Source organism: Lacerta agilis, chromosome 7, assembly GCF_009819535.1.
Source record: "Lacerta agilis isolate rLacAgi1 chromosome 7, rLacAgi1.pri, whole genome shotgun sequence".
Taxonomy (NCBI): domain Eukaryota; kingdom Metazoa; phylum Chordata; class Lepidosauria; order Squamata; family Lacertidae; genus Lacerta; species Lacerta agilis.
Genome location: NC_046318.1, coordinates 48,256,632 through 48,272,662, shown reverse-complemented (window position 1 = coordinate 48,272,662; position 16,031 = coordinate 48,256,632).

The following is a 16,031-nucleotide window of genomic DNA, read 5'->3' as shown; positions in this document are numbered from 1 at the left end:
GGGTGGCCTGTACCTCAGGACCTGGGTAAAGTGGAACCTCCCCATGCTGCAGTGTTTGGGCCTTGAGCATAATTTATCACTCTCCAGCATGGCTTCAAAGGCTAGTAATAGACAGCAGGGATTTTCTTTAATGACTTTTCATCACTGCGATTTCTGTTCATAAATATTCATGGGTCATTTAGATTGCATGGCAAACACATATTTATTGGGCGCAGACACACACATCTACCCACAAAACATCTAGAGAAAGATATTGGAATAATTCAAGGATTGAAGTAATTGAATAGCCAGTTATCTTTCATTTAGCCAGGATAACTAAATGGCATCTGCATAACAGATGCAGCTGTCACTCCATGCAAAGCCAAAAATGACTGAAATACAATATGCCCAGGTAATCAAGGTCAAATTGTTTTTTCAAAACCTTTCAAAAACTGGTCACTTGAAGCAGATTATTGGATACATCTTGAAATGTACATGTAGCCATGGTAAATGCAAGCTTTGTTGATGAAATGCACAATAGTCTTTATTATTCACACTATATTAGATCTCACCCATGCAACTGAAGCTGAATGTGTAAGAACACCATGAATAGATACCTAAATGGGGCACTGACTCTTTCTTTCACTAGGTACGCTGGGCAACCAGCGTCAGAAGTGTTCAAATACAAAAGATGATGATGATAACATTTATTTATATTGTATCATCCGTGTACATGGTTCTGCACAGTTTAGTTCAGTTCAGTTTATTTGAATGAAAGACAGTTAAAGACATTCTTAATTTTTCTGTAGCAGTCAGAACGGCTTCCATTAATTTGGCTGGCTTGTAACCCTCACATTTCTGGATCAGAAGGGATTGCATTTATTTATTTATTTGCTCGCTCGGAAGGTAAGTCCCACTGATTTCAATGGGATTTACTTTGCAGTAAGTGTGTTTAGGATTACTACCTTCTACATGATCAAGGTCACTTCCGTGCTGCTAACGGATTGGTCTGGCTTCACCTCTGGAGGTGCATTCCATTCTCTCTCGAGACAGACAAATGCCAACAATTATATGCATATACACTTTAGGTTTCCTAACATAATCAGCACATAAAGCAGATACAGCAACGTATCCAACAACCAACAATGCATGAGCAGCTCAGTGCGGAATACAAGAGGCAGACAGGTACGAACAAAGCTCAGTTGAGTCTGAACCACAAAATTCTATGTATAAATTCTTTTAGAACTGATTCTTCTTCTGTCTCTAGTCCCTGTATTACAGTGCTATATGATTTTGTGTGCAATCCTCTTTAAATCAGTTTCCCCTCTTATTAACTTGTTTTATCTATCAATGTAGTTTATATAGATTGTTTCCCTGAGCTTCCTATGACCTCAATAACAGAACTTGTCTTCTTGAGCAGAATTATTTTTATCTCAATTGTCATTGTTGATTTTACACACTCTTCACCTCTCCCACATTCATATTATAATGATTTTTCTTTTGAACTAATGATCTTGGGAGCTTAGCATTTTTCAGACGCAGGTACATTTCCATTTCCTTCTTCCATGTGGTTTGCTATTTTTATGATCACACGCAGTAGATATTCTGTTATTTTAATGCGGTACTATTAAGCTGCCTCCTGGCTCATCTGGAGATTCAAAATTATTTACTTCTGCCCTTCCCACCTTTTAAAGTACTCCTAGGCAGTTCACTTTTATGATGCCTGCTCTATAAAGACAAACAAGCTTTATAGTACTGTTTCCCTCAAGAGTTTCCTAATGGTGAAACTGACCATTTCCCTCTTTTTATCTTTTTTAAAAATATATATATATTATTGATTTTTGCAGATAACAAAGAGACAAACCAACAGAAACCCCCAAAAAGAAAAGGAAGGAAATGGAGGCAAGGAGTCCCAAGGTATCTTAAAGAATAGTCCCAATCCAAGGTGTAGACTGTGTAATAGATTCAGATCTTCCTAACCCTTTTCTGCCTATGCTGAATGCCAAACGGCCAAATTATCCGAAATCAGAAGAAGATGCTCTGCATCACAAAGTAGGGGGGAATGGGGAGTCCCAAGACCCAACCAGAGTCCCCTCCCCAATTCCTACTTGGACCCACCAAAAGACAGCTAGCTGAAGCCTACAATGTACAGGGAGGGAAGGTAGGCAGATGCTGCAAAGGGAAACAGGGAGAGGAGAGGAGATTGGCTCCAGGAACCACGTGGCCTCCAGGCCACCTGCAGAGTGGGAGAAAACCTCATTTCTCCTTTCCTCTGTGGGGAGGTGTGTCAGGCAAACCCACCCCCGCCAAAGGCCTGAATGGTATCACCTGGCTAACAGCATCCTCATGCTGACCTTGGAGCTCTGAACTTTTTATCATTTGGCATGCAACTCTTGACACACACTGAGCATTTATCTTTCAGAAGATCTTGGACATCTTCTGCAGACATGGAACTTGGATATAACTGAATCAGAGTACTTCCTTGCTTCTGAAAGTTTATCCATAGGTTTTTAATGTGCATTTGGCTTTACCATAACTATGTTACAAGCCGAATGTTGATAAGCCTTGGGAGCTACAAGGCATTGACTGATAAGACCATAAGAAGAGCCTGCTTGATCTGGCCAGCAGCCATCTAGTCCAATGTGTTTTTTCCCCCACAGTGACCAACCAGATGCCTATAAGAAGCCCATAAGCAGTCCCTGAGCACAACAGCACCCTTCTGTCCCATGATTTCCTTTTTTTTTTTTTTTGCAAACTTCTTTTTATTTTCATCCAAAAAAGAAAACAAAAAAGAAACACTCACAAATCCTCATACAAACAATTACAGTAATACATAAACTCCGCCGAGTTTTTTGGACTTCCTTCCTTCCTTACTTTGGTTTTCTAAATTTACATCATTCCTTCGCTTTACCTTCTTTTGTACTTATTTCAATTACTATCTGTAAACATTTTTCTTTCCATGTTTTGTTCTGTTACAAGATTACTATCACACCTGTAAGTGATTTCAGATTTTATATTCTTTCATATAGTTTATAAATTTACTCCACTCCAATTGAAACCTTTGATCTCTTTGTTCTCTTATTTTTCCTGTTAATTTCGCCAATTCTGCATATTCTAATAATTTCTTTTTCCAATCATCTATCGTTGGTACTTCTTTTACTTTCCAATTTTGCGCCAGCAATATTCTTGCCGCTGTGGTGGCATATAGAAAGAATTTTTGATCTTCTTTTTTAATCTCCTCCCCTACTAGGCCAATCAGGAAGGCTTCTGGTTTTTTGACAAATGTGTATTTAAATATTTTCTTTAGTTCATTATAGACTGCTTCCCAGAAATTTTTCACTTTTTCACATGTCCACCACATATGATAGAACTCTCCGTCTTTAATCTCACTCTGTCCCATGATTTCCAGCAACTGGTATTCAGTAGCATGCTGAAGTAGAACATTGCCATCAGGGTTAAAGTCAAAGAATGCTTTGTTGTGAGTTTTCTATCCAAGCCTCCAAGACAGTACTGTATATAGCAACTCATTTTCAATGGTGGGGTATACTTCCTGCTACGAGATTGATTTTCTCATGCGCACTCTTTCTCTTGGCAGTTTTAAAACCGTGCCACTTTTTAAAAAGTAGTAACTTCTAAATCTTACTCATTCCCCATCTTTGAACTTTGTATACGAGAAATATTTTGCACTCTGGGTCTATTTTTGCAAGCCAGCAAGCTGGTGATCATTCTGTTGAAATTGGCCACTTTTATACTATCCAAGAAGTTGACAGTGCAATTAACTCCACAAGAAGAAATGTGCTTTCCCAGTAAGAATTTATTTTTTCTTTGCTCCCAGAAATGGTTTCTGTTTTTATGCTACTTAGCCACTGCTTGTTCCTAAATTAGAAAAGGGGCAGAACAAATTAATGTCACCAAAGAATTTTCTGTGTAACTCACCCATTGTTCCTTTAATAGCCATCATTACTGGTTCAGTGTTTCCAAGGAAAGGACACACTGCTTGTGCTGAGGGAAAATGCATATGATTCTCCGTTTAGAAATTCATCTTTTTGACCTACAGCCACTCAGAACTGCAATATAGATCGTTTCTATGGTATCGCCCAGTCTAGCTTGAAACAAAATCTAAAGTTTTGATAGCAGGGACAGCTAAGAAACCAATAATCGAAACCTATTGATTTGCAACATTGCTTGTTCCCTACACAGCCAGGTATTAAATTTGTTATGTGGCCCGTGCTTCCCCTCCTACATTATACACAAGAGAAAACACTGCAGAATGCATTTTTTTTTGTCTTGCCACCACACCTAGAATGAAGACTTGAGACTGGAATATGGACTTAACTTATTATACTAGAAAACAGGGGTCAACCAAGAAAGTTGCATAGTAGAAAACTCAGAACAGCACATGCAGAATACAGCATCCTAAGGTGTAGTGATGATTGTCAGCTTGGATGGCTGTGAGAATAAGGCTATCAATGGCTACCAGAAGTAATTCTGGTCAATACCAAAAATAATTCAAAAACATGATGCATTTGAATGACCAGTTATTGGGGGTCATTGGCAGGAGAATGTTATTAGGCTCATGTCCTGATTATGAGATTCTGATAGATATCCAGTTGGAGACTGTAGGGAAACAGGAATTGGACTAAATGACCATTTGCCTTGATCCAGCAGGTCTCTTCTTATGTTAAGTGTCAGAGTAATGTACAGCAGGTGAAAAGCAACACCTGTCCATTGACCAATCAGGGATTGGAAACCTGCTCTTGCATAAATAATATCTCCCCTGTGTGGATGAAAGTATCAGAATGGAAGTTGAGGCAGAATTGGCTTTCAGTCATAGAATTGGAAGGGATCCCAAGGCTCATTAAGTCCAACCCCATGAATCTCAGCATGCAGTCCCTATCCAGTTTTATTGCTGCACCACTAGCTCAGTTTATGAATGGCGACATCAAATTTCCATATCTATGCTCTTCTGGACGTTGTCCATCGTGAGCGCCACAACCTCCGTTTCTTAAGATGAAAAATTTGGACTTAGGATTTGGACTTGCTTCAAACAAGAAGGGATGAAATATTTTGCTAAACAACCTAGCCTCTGAGGTGCTAAAGAAGACTGAGAGGAAGAAGTTTTAACATCTAATCGGTATGTGGGAATGCGACGGAAAGTGTGTGTGGAGGGGTGAGCCTTCTTTGCCATCGTTCTTTATTATATTACCGGGCAAAAACCCCTCCAAGAAGGACTCTTTTCATCATGTATAACAAGTGAGATTTGAAAGTTTGATATTCATTGGATATAATATGGCTTCAAAATTCTAAACTGTGTGGAAATGGAAAATATATAATAACGTGTTTTGATGTTTGATTTGCTTGGAAGAGGATAAAAGGTTCTCCAAGATGTGGATATTTTCGAGAGGCAGAGCATCGTTAGCTGTTGGAGGTCTTATCAATGAAATTTGGACGGTTTCCTGGACATTCTTTGCTTTGTGGGGAGTGACGCAGCTCTAATTAGGAAATCCGCCATGTTGAAGAGTGAGACTGGGTTGCGAAATCACAATGCCATAGGGGGAGGTGAGCCTTTAATATCTAATATCTCATTACACTTGCTTGCCCAGCTTGATTTGGCAATCCTCCCATGAAAAGGCTAAAGACTGAAGCAGCCAGTCTGGAAAAGTTATTGAGCTGTTGCTTAGTTTGGATTTTATCAGAACTGTTTGAGGTGGTGGCTGCCAGCTGCAGGACCTTTGGATTTAACAAGCACCAACATGCGAGGACGCACTGCAATTTATGGGAGAATCATAGACATTAAATCCAAACAGAAATATATCTTGGTTTGTTTAATCTCGCTTGTCTGAAAAACTCAGAGGCGGTGACAGAAAGATAAAGGATAATATCAGAAAGAACTAGGGGGGATCATCGGAAATGACTATGGAATGCAAAAGAAATTTGATGTTGATCAGAGCCCTTCAAGTTTGAAGCATGGGAAGTGCAAAAATTTATAATTTGGCAGAATATTTGGACTATTTTTTATGTTTATGTATAATTTGGAATATTTTATGTGATTTGATTGGTTTGTTAAAGTGGAAAATTTAATAAAAATGATTTAATAAAAAAAGCAAAGCCAAGTGGTCGAACCCTTGTCACTGCTGACCAAAAGCTCACAATCGCTTTTGCCTTTGAGTTTGATAGACATGGAGATCCCATACCACTAAAGGGCAAACACTTTTCACCAACCTGGATTTGAAATGTTAGTAGATCAGCTATGCATTTCAAGGACAATTTCTATGCTCAAAACGTCTCCATTTGAACCTGCTGAAATCTTTTATCAACTGTAATCATATACATACATATTTTTTGACACAAGGCTGGATTGCCATGTCATTTCCTGAAATTGGTGTGTCTTGCACAAAACAGCTGGCATTTGACATGATTTACAGATAATTTCACATGCAATTTTAAACTAACTAGCAATGTAAACTCCAAGGACTATTGGTATCAAAGTCCTTATTCTGTGTTTAATTTGATGTTTTACAAATAGATGTACACAGTTTCCTTCTGCATTCATGTCCTCATAATATTCACATGCCAAATGTTCTAAAGGAGTACAACTCCTATCTATGCTGTGGTTTTGTGAAGGATCCAGATGTTTCAAAAATAAAGAAGCATATATTGAATATAGGACTTAAATGGAGACACAAAACATTTTATATTATATATTTTAAAAGAAATTTGAGGTAAGAACTGGAGCTTCAGATAGCTGTAACTGTTTAGGAATATATATGTTTCCATATATACAATACATACAAAAAATTATATCATATCTATTAACACTGCTAGCTCTTGTCAGCAGTTTATCATATAATGATTTCACTGAATGACAAATTTTAAAGGAGGAGGAGGAAGTGGTTCATAAATGTAAATAGATATGGCATTATTGGATCTAACACAACACATTCGTACAATTAATCAAATGACAACATATTGCTAGGGTTACAGTTTTCAGGTAGTAAAGCCACAGGTCTGGAAATCTAAACTGGCCCTCTGGGTATTTGCATTGCTGCTTTATAAACTCAAAGGTGTGTGTGTGGGGGATAATCTTTGCACTCATGAATATATTTCTATGTATCTCCCACAGCTCCTCATTGGTATTTTTCACAACTCCTGGAAATGCTCATGCATTAGAAATAGCCAGTTGAAGTTTCTGAATTTTCTGCACGCACCAACAGTGGAATACCTATATTTCATCAATAGACCTATGTGATTCTGAATTATTTATCTCCGAAACACACTGGTGTCTGAGAAAAACCTATTAAGAGCCATGAAACTCACTTAGATGTTGGTGCATAGTAGTAACTAAGTCAACAAACTTCTTTTCCCTTGAGGCTTATATTGGTGCCCTGACCCTGGCAATGGTTTGGATTCTGACATTTGTAGAACCACACACCATGTTGGTGCTAGCCTGGTTCTGATTTTTTTTTTAAAAAAAAACCAGACTATTTTTTATTGATTTTTACTACACATTTTAATAAAATGCAGACATGCAAGAAACATTTCACTACTATAATTCACATATCTTATCATGCATTTGGCTTCCTTTAGTCTCTGATAATTAGGAATGTTAATGAATCATGTGCGGGATATTACCAAACAAATATCAAGTCAGAGCTGCTGTTCTCTAGAATACCTTAAAACCTGCAAACGACAACTCAATGCACAACTTCCATCTGCAAATTATAAAGCCAGATGGTAATATAAATCCCCAAAGAAAATATACAGCTGTCAGTTCTTCATGTTTATATTGAAGAGGTGATTTAATCATCTGGCAGCACAGCTTACTGTATTGCTCTTGTTACCGTAGCATGTAATCCTCTCATATCATGAGCACTCTTTATTTTGAGTATACACAGAAGATTATCATTATTTCCACTCAGCAGATGTGGCAGGTTTGTGGATTTTAATAGCAGCAGGCAGGAGTGTGATGAGGAAATGCTGATGAATCAATAAAAGCAACCCAAGGTGCCCATCTTTTTGGCTTTCATCCAGAGTGCAGAAGTACTGACGTACCAAATTATCATGCATTGCTACAGTATGTACTGTGATTGCTTTGCATGCTCAGACTCATCACCACACTTGCTCCAGTGCACACACTGACACATGCTCACACACAGACCATGCAAAACCATTTGATAACTGACAATGCTGTGTTAGATGGCTCCTCAGTGAACCATGAGACGGTACTTCTGTATGATGATTATTTTAATGGCTCCCACATCTATTCTACTGGCTTGATAAATACACACACATGTATTTCAAGACAGTGAATATGCTATCACTGTGTCTGTCTCCTTCATCTTAACCTCATATCAGATTGCTTTGCTCCCTTTTCTCTGGTTGCACTAGAAAGCCTCTTCAAAATAGGGAACAAGTGGGTAAAACCCATTTTAGTGCCAATTATTTACTTTAAAGCTTAGAGACCTGTTCTAGGGTTATTCACAATAGGAACTATCCAGAGAAATCAACTGGATATAAGTACTTCTTTAAAAAAAAAGAATGAAATATGGATGGGATATGAAGATGAAAGCTATCAGAGGAAAGACTCTCCTACCTAAAAAGGTCAAGATACCATAGGAACAAGTTTTCGTAAAGGAACTTTAAGAAGAAAGCATCCTTTGAGTGCTTGCAGAACACGTTGATTCGGTTGAAGAAATTGCAGATTAATGAAGATTTTAGAAATTATATGTTATCCTTCATATATAGGTAAATTGATATTAAAATGCTAGACTTCCAACTTCATCCATTGTTATTAATGTTTTTATTGATTTTTAAACTTCTTGTATGTAAGCAAACCATTCCCACTTCTTCATTCCCTACACACACACACACACACACACACACACACACACACTGTACTATGCCATACATTCTGGATGTTTCCAGTGCTGTAGAGAAGTTTGATAGCCAACAACAACTCCACTGTCACCATGTTCACCTGTCATCCTCAAACCCACCGCTCTTCATTTAGCCTCACCACCCTGCTGTCTTGCCCTACCCCTTTCACAATTTGACAGTGTATCAGAATGGAAAACAATGGATAGGTAATGATGTAATGAACATTACTGTGCCATACAGTTTAACATTTATTGTAGCTTTCCACGTAGGCACTTACAAGACAAATATAAGAGTATCACCAAATGAAATCAATCTTTATTGGTGTTTGCAGCATGAAAATATATGCTACGAGCAGTTTCATTTAAAGTCATAGGTAAAGGTAAAGGGACCCCTGACAGTTAGGTCCAGTCGTGGATGACTCTGGGGCTGTGGCACTCATCTCACTTTACTGGCCGAGGGAGCCGGCGTACAGCTTCTGGGTCATGTGGCCAGCATGATTAAGCCGCTTCTGGCGAACCAGAGCAGCGCACGGAAACACCATTTACCTTCCCGCCGGAGCGGTACCTATTTATCTACTTGCACTTTAATGTGCTTCCAAACTGCTGGGTGGGCAGAAGCTGGGACCGAGCAATGGGAGCTCACCCTGTTGTGGGGATTCGAACTGCTGATTGATTGGCAAGCCCTAGGCTCTGTGGTTTAACACGCAGAGCCACCCGCATCATACATACCATCTAATATTGATGGGAAATAAAATATGTTACTACTAAGTGTTAAAGATTACTGATCCTTTTGTGTATAACCTGTTTTTAAACTTTGCTTTTTTATTGGTATTTTAAAAGAATATTTTACACTATTCCAAATAGCGTGGAGATCTTTTGTTCTAGTAGGTTGTAAACCCATTTTGTTACAGAAATAAATGAAATAAATACTAAGTGTCTCTTCTGAGGATCAAAATGATTGAGCAGGGGTGCACAAAGTAAGGTGTTTTCAGAAAAGTTAATATAGTCAATGGCAGGTTTTGATCTGGAAAAAAAATGCAGGTCAAAAAGAAAACATTTGATGTAAAGATCTAGAGCTCTCCTTCCCTTAGTCTTTGCTTTTTTCTGTATTGCAGACAGGTTCAAATCTATATTCATTCCCTGGAAAGATGTTATTTGTTTGTACAGAAAAACAGTTAGATATTACATTAACTTCTGCAAAGGCAGATGACAAAATTAAATAGTATTTCAACATTAAAGCACACCACTGCCAATTTTAATGAGATTTCAGGGAACAAAAACAGATGAGGAGGAATTGCAGCTTAAATTGACGGAGAGTATAAAGAGTTTCATTATCTGTGCTGCTGCTTTTCATTTGTTTTGGGTTTTGTTTTTAAATTCATGTGCTTGCTTTGCTGAAGATCCTTTTTCTTGTAAAAACAAAACAAAACAAAAACCCTCCCAACAGTCTCCCAATGGGGAAATGTTTGGGTAGTATTAATTGATGTTTAAAAAAATTAAATAAAATAAAAGTTTGGGTTGATAATAACAAAACTAAACCTTAACAAGTGTCCTTTTACAATGCTGACACAAATATTAGTGTTGTTTGATTGGCTGCTTCACACCCACATTTTTGTACATTCTAGTCTCTATATCACATCACTTGTTTTTTGCCAGGCCCTAAAGAAACTCTTCAGGTGAGAATATTTCCAGGGAATGAAAAAAACTAAGGCCTGTTTTTACATGCATTCATGGTTTAAGATGTACCTATTCAGTGCTATTTTTCCAGAAAAAGAGGTGCCAGAATTCAGTATGAACACCTCTCTTGTTCTCTTATAATCTGGCAATGGCACCCACCTGAAAGGTGCCGGAACTGAGTTCTAGCCAGTTCCAGCTGAAAAAACCCCTGTACCTATTTAAGATGTTTTGTGAGTCCCTTTCTCACACACAAAAGGAAAGCACAGTAAATTATTACCTCCCCGCCCCCTGAAAGAACAAAAAATAACCCTAGGCTAAAAAAATAAAAAATAAAAATGAGCTATTCAAGAGACAATTAAAAGGAAGACCATAACACAGTTACATTTATTGATATTATTATTATTATTATTATTATTATTATTATTATTATTATTGATATTATTATTATTATTATTATTATTATTAAAATGTGCTTCTACTCAATGCATGATTTAATATGTTTTCCTTTCTAAACATTTCCTTCTGAATTCTTCCTATTCTGTTTTACATTGGACATCAATTTCTTTACTAAATTGCCGGATTGTAGCATAGATGAAGAAGTGTGCTTCAGACTCACCGAAATATCACTGAATTCATTTAGTACCTTTTAAGTCATTAAATTAATTTATCTTATATAAAAATGGATTTCCGGCCATAGATTTTTAATTATTGTATGCTCTAGTATTGGAGAACTGTAGAGTTTTTTATGTTTTTGGTAATTAAAGCTAACAGTAAAAGAGACATAAATCAATAGTTGCAGGAGGATTTTCTTTCTTCTTTAAGAATTTTATTATCACAAATGGCAATCTATTTCACTTCTCGCATGGGATCTCTTAACTCCTTCATGAGAACTGTTTTAAATATGTATGGACAATAAAATGATGGCCATTAGTTACAGAAAACCGATACTAAAAAAATAAAAATAAATCATAATCCCCACCCCCAAGTAGAGAAATTGTTCCTATGTCCTCCATGAAATCAATGGCATCGGTTAGCTGCACCTGATTAAATAGGTTACATTTCTTGGGAGCATTGTTTAATATATCAGAGATCAAAAATACATGAATACCAAACTTCAAATATTTGATTTCTCCTTAAGTGTCTAAATCAGGGTTGGGCAGCCTATGACACTCCAGACATTGTTGGACTTGAACTCTGATCAGTTGCAACCAGCATGACCAAAGGTCAGAGGTGATGGGAGTTATAATCTTCCAATATCTGTGGGACTTAATTAAATTGAAGAAAGAGGAGAAAACACGTTTGCTTCTCATGCCCCCTTTCAAAACTAACTTTGCAGTCTCTGTTAACTGCATGGTACTTGCTTTTGAATTATGGTGCTGGAGAAGACTCTTGAGAGTCCCATGGACTGCAAGAAGATCAAACCTATCCATTCTTAAGGAAATCAGCCCTCAGTGCTCACTGGAAGGACAGATCCTGAAGCTGAGGCTCAAATACTTTGGCCACCTCATGAGAAGAGAAGACTCCCTGGAAAAGACCCTGATGCTGGGAAAGATGGAGGGCACAAGGAGAAGGGGGTGACAGAGGATGAGATGGTTGGATAGTGTTCTCAAAGCTACCAACATGAGTCTGACCAAACTGCAGGAGGCAGTGAAAGACAGGAGTGTCTGGCGTGCTGTGGTCCATGGGGTCATGAAGAGTCAGACACAACTAAACGACTAAACAACAACAATACCATTGTGATGGCTTTTGTTAAAAGAGTAGATATTACATTTTCATTCAACATTACCAAACTATGAGTTTCCATTCATAACAGCCAGGCTCACAAATGAAATATTTGCCCACATTTAAACTGTGATTATACGACTCATGTTAGGGCTGTGTGACTGAGTGCCTTCTAATTCCTGGATCCAGCAAGGATTCAGTTGTTGAATTAGCCAGGCAAGGGGCCAGACCTCACCACCACCCTATCCTGCTCCACCCCCTTCTCAGAGAAAGCAGTGCCACCTCCACTGAGAGGGCACTGCTGTGGTTCCAGCTCCCTTCATGTGCTGCTACTGGTGGTGATGCAAATGAAAGAGAACAACACTGTGCAACAACCTAATTGTAATGATATAAAAAGATGCTTTTAAAAACTTCCCAAAACCTAGTGTTCGAGGAGAAATATTATTATGCCAGCCAATGGGGCATTTGCAAAAAAATGAAAAATGTCATCATAGCATTATAGAGTTGGAAGAGATATTGGAGGTCATCTAGAGCTGCTGGGAACTGGAGTCCAACAATATGTTGGTGTAGACAATACAGAGCTAGATGGATCTACTTAGTTGTACAAGACGGTGTTCCATGTTTCTTTGCAGAAATGTGAAGATCACTATCACGTCTTCCTTTAATTTTTCTCTAACCCAAGCAAAACATACCCAGCTGTTTCAGCTGTTCCTCGTAGTTCCTTAGTTTCCAGAGCATGCATAGCCATCCTTCCTGCACCATCATAGCCTTGCAGTTTTGAAGTGGATTGAGTGATGCACTTCCTTTGAGGAAGGGACAGGCTGGCTGGTACTCTATTCATACAGTTTTGTGGAGCTATTCATATTGTAGAGCTAGTGCAGTTGCTCCATGTATTCCAGTAGCACAAGGACAATTTGGATTAGTCCAGTCCTATTCATAAGTCTTTCAATAGTCCTAGATCTAATTTACTTTATAATGAAAAACACAATGGGCCACAGGCCACACTGGGAGGAGATCAATACTCATACTAGACATATTGCTCACAAAATATGTTCTGAATCTTCAGGTTGTCTCTGATTTGAACTCAGAGGACCATTCACAGCTTTCCTTTTCAATTTTTAAATGCACAGGGTTACAGTTTCCTCAAAGTCATGCACATTGTGACAGATCAACAGGAGTCCTGAAGCATCAATATTGGTGCCTGCATCAAGTCTGGAGTGCACTTTCCCTCCCTCTTTTTAACATTCCCTCTTCAGTAGAATTCAAAATGCTATTGAAAGGGAAGCAGGCTTGTTCTTGTCTGTCCTTTCTTCTGATGATCAATTCCCAAATGGCCTAGTCCCCATTAACAAGAATACAATAAAGGGTAGTGTCATGTAGTGACAGCAAAGGGGACTAAATCTGCTGGATCTTCTTAAAAGGGAATGAAATCCTGTTCAGTTTCCAATTAATGGTTATTAGAGATGTACCTGTGAAACACGCTTTTTTTTTTTAAGGCAAGCAACCAAATTCCATGTTGCAATTTCTGAACTGTTAGCTGATCTGGCCTCTGTTTCCATGGAACTTACTGCACACTCAAAACACAGCAAATAGTTATTTTATTATGATTACTTGGATAACACATAGTGTGGATTTACAGAAGGCTTTAATTTTCTGTGGGCACAATTCACCTAATGAGCCCTGTCTGTGGAAGCCCTGTGCAAGGACTTCTGCTTATATAATGGATCTTCCCTTCCCCACTCGTGTGCCTCCAGAAATTGGCTGGGGATGTTTTGGGAGAACCCCCAGAATAGCACACAGAGGGAGGAAAGCAGAATTGTTCCATCTGGCCACCTGAAATGCTTGCACAGACAGAACCCGCCCCCACCCCCCGCTTCATTATGCAATAAATGTATTCAGGGAAAGCCTACCCTTCTGGTGAGAAACCAAGGGTTCCAAGCACTTACCCAGGGTTTGGTTTCTTTGGAACAAAGTTCAGTGGAGACTGTGGGGTTATTAGGATATATGGTTTTATTTTCACATACATACAAGCTGATGGAGGGGCTCACAGTATTAACATCCCAACAGATTTTGCTTCCCCATTATGTTCCAGAGAAGCACCAAATCTTTGCATAGAGCAAACCTGTCTCTATGTCTCTATGTTTACCTGCTTTCTGCCCAGCTCACACCATATTCCCCTTTGTTTTGTGAGGTGGGGAGGCCCACCCGTTTGCCCAGAGGGCACCATCACTTAGTTGTAGCACTTGCAGCCAAGCTAGTTCTTTTGGGATGCTAATGAAAGACAAGTAAGTGACCGACTAAGCCCATTGCCTTACAATTGCCTAGTTCAGCAATAGAATATCAGAGATTTTAACCCTTACTGGATGCAGGACCCCAAGAATTAAGTGGGACTCGGGGCATCATCCAGACTGATCCCCAGGAGTGGGGGAGGAATGAAGTATCCACGATTTCAGTAGTGTGTACACACTGCACATTCACATTTAAACCATAGTTTATTTTAACTATGGGTTAAAGTGGTATGCAAACCAGAGTCTAAGGAGTTTCTTAAGTTACCTCCATAGCTCTTCAAAGACTCTCCAGTTTTTGTCCATCAGCACACGGAGAATACACAGATCACTCACAAAGGTAGACTTTTTTGAGACATTTCTGAGCCCATTTAAAAGTCCAATTTGCACAATCACCTTGTTTCCTTCAGGAGGTACTTTAGAAAATTATTAATTCCTGAATAATGTTCGCTGCTCTTTAGACTTAGTGCTCAAGGACAGATAATCATCTCTGCTATATAAAATTGTGTTTACCTGCCCTGATGCCATGGGATAAGGCGAGCTATACATTTAAATATAACACATTAATCATTATGTCCCACTGAGAAGAGCTCTGTAGCAAGTTATATTGCAGGCAATTGGAACACACGTTCTTCTCTTCCCCTAGCCAGTCTGATTTTAAGAGTCTCAAGATTTTAAGAACCCAGCATGTATTGGGTCTATTTGTGTGATCACACTTCAAGTAATAGTCACCAAAAACTGAATGTAGACAATTACCTGCTGGAAAGAGAATATGTTTGTATATGAATCTATCTTTAGTTTGCTGGCAGCAAAAAGAAGGATTGAATGATTTTGGACCTATTAAACGTATGCTCTAACAATGATTTATTACATCTTATCATTCAGCTGCTAAGTTTCTGCCTTGTCCCATTGCACTGCTCCCCTGCCCTTTTGCAGATAAACAAGCTAGAGGCTTGCCTCAGGCAGGTGGGGTGCTTGGATGGTAAATAGGATTCAACTGATGAAAGAAGGCTGCATTACTTGGAGCTGTAAGGTATGTGTTGCTGAATGCTCAGTCTGGGATATAAATCCTTTCCCCAGTCCTATGTAATGCCATCGTGAACCAACCTGCAATGAAAAGTCAAGCACAGAGGTCAGCCTTGCCACTGTGATGGATGGGGATAATAAGAAATGTACATGTACAAGAGAGTCTGGGATTTGAGCATCAGATATGATCACAGTTAAGCACAGGCCCATAAAATTGGGCTAGATTGATCTATGGGTGCTTTCTAAAGGAACATATTGTGGTACAAAATCAGGATTGAGACTTGGTAGGTCCAGTCCATACCACTGCTGTGTTTCCTGGTTGGCCAAAACTACACATGATACAGAAGATCCATGTCTGGAATGCCTGATGCCTTCATTTGGACATAAAAGCAAATCCAGGGAAGCCCTGGCACCGGGGAAGGTGCTTGACCGTTCCATTATTGTTTTGTAAGGAACAGTAGCAACA